Below are 5,847 nucleotides of genomic sequence, written 5' to 3'. Positions count from 1 at the left end.
ATTCAAAACGTGAGTCTCTGAAGCAGAGAAGAAAAAGCATCAGAAAGAATATTTGAATAATAAAAACTCCCCCAATCTGATTTACAAAAAATAAAAGGTCTACCAACCCAAAAAGCTTCATGAACTTCAAGTAGGATAAACTGTAAAAAAAAAAAAAAAAAAAAAAGGAAAAAACCGGGAATATCATAATCAAACTATTGAAAGACAGAGAATCCTGAAAGCAGCAAGAGCAAAGTGACTCTTCACATATGAAGGGATCTCAATAAGATTAACAGCTGATTTCTTGTCAGAAACCATGGAAGCCAAATGGCAGTGAGATGACATAGTCGAAGTTCTGCATAGAAAAAATTGCCACTCAAGGATTCTATATTCAGCAAAACTAGTTTTCAAAAAGGAAAAGTTAGCACATTTTCAAGTAAACATTGCTAGCAGATCTGCTGTCCAAATAAAGTCCTTCGAGTTTAAACGATACTACTTAGTAATGCAATTCTACACAAAGAAAACACAGAACTGATAAATGTAAATACAAACACCAGCATAGGTAAATATAAAAGACAAAAAATACTATGTAATTTTTATTTGTAACTTTTTCCCCTTCTAATTTAAAAGAAAAATGCATAAAGTAGTAATTATAAATCTGCCTTGATGGGCACACAATTTATAAAGCTATAATCTATGACAATAATAGCATTGGGGGTGGAGAGATAAAGCTATGTAGAGCAAAGTTTTTAAAAAATGAAAATTGAAATCAAATCTGTATTAATCCAAACTAGGTGAAACAGATCAACTTTACAGTGTCTTCCAATAAAACTCTGAGGTATCTTTTTTCTCTCATTTTTTCACTTGTGATTTTGGTGTCATATCTAAGGCTTTGACTAAACAATGGTCATAAATCTTACTTCTACAAGATTTATAGTTTTTGCTTATATTTAGGTTTATAATCCATTTTAATTTTTGTGTATGTGGTGTGACCGCTTTTCTTTATTCTTTTTTCTGTCTGTGCTTTGTATTTAAAATCTCTTATTGATCTGAAGATTTGCTGATTCTTCTGCCAGTTCAAATCAACAGTTGAGCCTCTCTAGTAAACTTTTCACTTTGGTCATTGTACTTTTCAACTAAAAAAATTTCGTTCTTTTTTTGTAATTTCTATCTTATTGATATTTTCCACTTGATAGGACACTGTCAGAAATACTTAAATACTTTAAATCTGGTTTCCTTTAGGTCTTGAACATATTTATAATAGCTGCTTAACATTCACTCTACATCTGGAACCCCTCAAATGAAGTTTCTATTGCCTTTTTCCCTGGTATGTCACACTTTCTTTGAATGTCTAATTTTATGTTGAAAACTAGACAGTTTAGTTTTTATAATTTTAGTTATTATAATAATATTACAGATCTCTGGATACTCCTCCCCTACTCTGGACTTTTAGTAACTTGGCTGAACTAATTCAAGTCTATCCCCACAATATGCAGCCTCTGATGTCAACTTGTTTTCCCCTCAGTTTTATCCTTAAGTCTGACTGCCTAGGGGTTGCTTCTGAGTCGACACTATCTAGTCATTAGCCATTGATTGATCAGGCTTCCCTGGTAGCTTAGACAGTAAAGAATCCACCTACAATGCAAGAGACCTGGGTTCGATCCCTGGGTTGGGAAGATCCCCTGGAGAAAGAAATAGCTACCCACTTCGGTATTCTTGTCTGGAGAATTTCATGGACAGAAAAGCCTGGTGGGCTTTTTAGTTCATGGAATCACAAACAGTAGGACACGACTGAGTGACTAACACACATACATTCTGATTGATCAGAGGTTGTGCTTAAGACTCCTGAATCAGTGAGATTTACACCGTTTACATTGGATTTGTGTATGGCTTGGAATTTCTTTCACTGTTCAGGGAGTTTACAAGTTTTGCCCTACATTCAGCCAGAGTTGTTCTTATGTGGTTGCAGACTCGAGCACACACACATCCTTTCTGATTACAAGGGATGTCTGTAATTTTATCCAGATTTTCTCTCTCAGCTTTAAGCTTCTCACTGATAGCTACTGGTATCACTAGCAATTGTTAGCCTTCAATAATTGCTAGATGATTGCTCTACTGTTTTCAATACTATAAGGTACAAACTACTCCAATCTGATCCAGATAAAGTCAGGCCCCTTGCAACAGACAGTGTGTTACCAAGTCTTTGATGCTCACTCCATCCTTCCCCTGAATAGAAACTCTGTGCCTCTGTGCTATAGAGCAGGTTGTGGGGTGAGGGAGTGTTGGGAATTTGGCTCTTCATTGAATGCTCCCTGTCAAACAGCTGTGTTGGTGGTTGGGGAGGGCATGGAAGGAGACTAGAATGTGCCAAGGTTCACTAGCTGTTAATGTATATACAATAGCTCTTCTGCCCCAGAAACCTGGGAGAGATGTAAACTGTCACATGACTGCCAATCTAAACAGAGCAGGTAGGTCTGCTGCAAGACTGTGGGGTAAAGTGGGGCTACACACTTCTGTAGCTGTCCTGTCCTGTCCCTTATACTGCAGGAATTGCGAGTGGCGCAATGAGCACGACTACCCAGCTGCCACCACCTGTTTGATATAAGCCATCTGCGGGGCACAGGCATGAAAAATGAGACCTACCAAAGAGTGGTACATTTAATCTTACACCCAGAAACATTGTATTTCTCCCAGCTTGCTTTTCCTTTTGGCAGATTCACATGATTTTTATTTTGTGACTATTATAAATGGGTCTTCCTTTATTGCCTTCCAAATGACTACTGTTAAGTGTTCACAAAGCTAACTATTTCTCAGTGTACTCTTTTGGATTTTCAAAATATTGAAATAGTCATTTGCAAAACTCTCTCCAAGTTTTCATTTTGCTTTCCTACAGTAACAATATTAGTAATGTGAAATAATTGATGACAGCAGGCACCTACATTTCTTAAATGAAAGAGGCAATTTGAGTTGCAACCTGAATATAACCTTCATTTTTGGTTGAAGGACTCTAAAGTATTAGGGAAGAAATCTTCTTCTAACATATTAAAAATGTCTCTACTAGCAATTAGCATTTTTAAATAAGTACATTCTTGGCATTGACTAAAATCATGATTTTCAAAACTGAAGTACATTAACATTCTTCCTACATTATTCAGGTTTGTTGTTTAGTTGCTAACCCATGTCCAATTCTTATGTAGTCCCCCAGGCTCATTCAACCATGATTTCCCAGGTAGGAATACTGGTGTGGGTTGCCATCTCCTCCAGGGAAGCTTCCTGACCCAGAGATATAATGCATGTCTCCTACAGTGCAGGCAAATTCTTTTTATCACTGAGCCACCTGGGAAGTCCTATTCAAATTTACAGTATCATAATTTATGATATTCACTTTTTAAAGAAAAAAGACTTTTAAACTAGAGGCATTTATTAACAGAAACCATTTTAGAGAAATAATCAAAAAATAATTCAAAGACTTTATCAAACACCTCTTCTAAGATATTTACTTAATTTTCCAGTTATTAAAGGGAGCATACTTAAAGCAATGAACACCAAAATCAACCAAGTTGATCCTATTTTTCAATTCTCCACTATAGGGAAATTCTTCTGCAAATACCACACTCTTAACAAACATCCCTCAGTAATCTTCACCAGATGAGATTCCCCAAGGCACTTTGCTCAAAACAAGGTTCATAACAAAGGCTGTGGCAAGGAACAGAGCCAATACCTCAACACAAATGGGACAAATCCTCAGTAAGCAGATGTCAATGTGAAAAGGAATCACTTACCAAGAAAAAATCATAAGTGAGCTGCACAGAATTTATACTATATTCTATTTTCAGCTCACCTCCATTTCCCTCCATCTTAAACAATTTCTATTACTTTTTCTCACTAGGGATTTCAAACCACTAAAAGAACCAGTATCTATTTCTCATCTAACCTGAACATAAATTCTCATAGCAACTGTTTGATTTTTGATCCCTCCATGAATTGCATTACTCTTAGCACACAAAAGACCTATCTACTAATTATTTTCATCACCTTCACTACATTTTTGAACAAATACATCTATGGTGGTAACCATATCGACACACATTTTAGTTTCAAAACTTTGAACCTTTTGTATAGTTGGTGTGCATCACAAAAAATTCTCTTAAACTTCTATTTTGAATAAAAATCTCAATCTAAGAACACATCTATCAGAGAAAGCAAGGGCTGGAAAAACCATCTGATGGGCCAGATTAAGCCCACTGACAATTTTTTTAAACAAAGTTTTAATAAAATGAAGAAACTAACACATGCAATTATATTCTAATTTTAAAACATAGGCACACTCATTCACATGTTGTCTATTGCTGTTTCAGTATAACAGTTAAGTAGTTATAACAGAAACTAATGGCCCACAAAGCCTAAGTTATTTGTTAAGATCCTTTACTGAAGTATCTTGGTGACTCCTTAATAAAAATGAAATTCTTAAAAATAATTACATTTCAATCTGTGCTGAATACTTAGTAAGACAGTAAATTCTGAAGAGTTAAACTATTAGTTTAAGTAAATGACAAACAGGCCCTTTTCAATGGAGAAGTAGGAAAAAATGAAAAACTCCTTACCCAGGAGTTGGATTGAAAAAGTAACACTAACTCTTCCAGTTGTATTAAGAACTTTGAATTAATGAATACTGTTTTGGAAAACCTTCTTTAGCTAACTTTCAGCCAGGAGAAAAGAAGGATAGAGGTTTCTATTTTCAGATTTCCTGCTATGGCAATAGAGGCTCCAAGTAGGTTTTCCATCAGAATAACCTAAGTTAAAAAAAAAACTCATGAAAGGTACCAACTAGAGGAACTGGCAATGGCAACCCACTCCAGTACTCAGCCATAAAAAGGAAAGCATTTGAGTCAGTGCTAATGAGGTGCATGAACCTAGACCCAATTATACAGAGTGAAGTAAGTCAGAAAGAGAAAAGCAAATACTGTATATTAACACATATGTATGGAATCTAGAAAGATACTACCAATGAAGCTATTTGCAGGGCAGCAGTAATGGCACCCCACTCCAGTACTCTTGCCTGGGAAATCCCATGAACGGAGGAGCCTGGTAGGCTGCAGTCCATGGGGTTGCTGGGAGTCAGACACAACAGAGCAACTTCACTTTTACTTTTCACTTTCATGCATTGGAGAAGGACATTGCAACCCTCTCCAGTGTTCTTGCCTTGAGAATCCCAGGGACGGGGGAGCCTGGTGGGCTGCGCAGCAGCAGCAGAACTGGTGCATGAAGTTTATTAAAATAGCTTTTAAAACCTTAAGGCAAAAAATATGTATTTCAACATTAGCATTAATTTTTTAAAGTATATTTTTATACTGCTGCAAACAGTGGCAAGATAGTTCCTCCTCTCCCTTCTGTATTCACAGGTGAATCTAACCATAACACAGCCACATTTCAGTTTTATTGTCATTAGGGTACTGAACAACATAACCCTCTCTGTGTCTTTTCAAGATTTTTTGATGTGGACCATTTTTAAAGTCTTTATTAAATTTGTTACAATATTGCTTCTGTTTTGGTCTTTTGGCCCTGAGGCATGTAGGATTTTAGCTTCTCTACCAGGGATCAAGCCCATCCCCCCTGCATTGGAAGGCGAAGTCTTAATCACTGGACAGCCAGGGACGTCTCTCTGTGGCTCTTTTTTTTACCAGCATAGTTAAATTGTAATACGTACTACCCTTCTCGAACAAAATCTCACCTATAATTTTGGAGGCGGGGGAAGCCCACATTTTATTTTGCATTCACTAGCACTGAAAAAAAAAATTTTTGAAAACTAAATATTTCTCACTAGAATAAAATTCCTATCTGAATTCAGCACAGTAAAAGAAAAATATG

This window comes from Bos javanicus, chromosome 26, assembly GCF_032452875.1.
Source record: "Bos javanicus breed banteng chromosome 26, ARS-OSU_banteng_1.0, whole genome shotgun sequence".
Classification (NCBI taxonomy): Eukaryota; Metazoa; Chordata; class Mammalia; order Artiodactyla; family Bovidae; genus Bos; species Bos javanicus.
The sequence above is the reverse complement of the archived record's forward strand: the minus strand, read 5'-3'. Positions refer to the sequence as shown.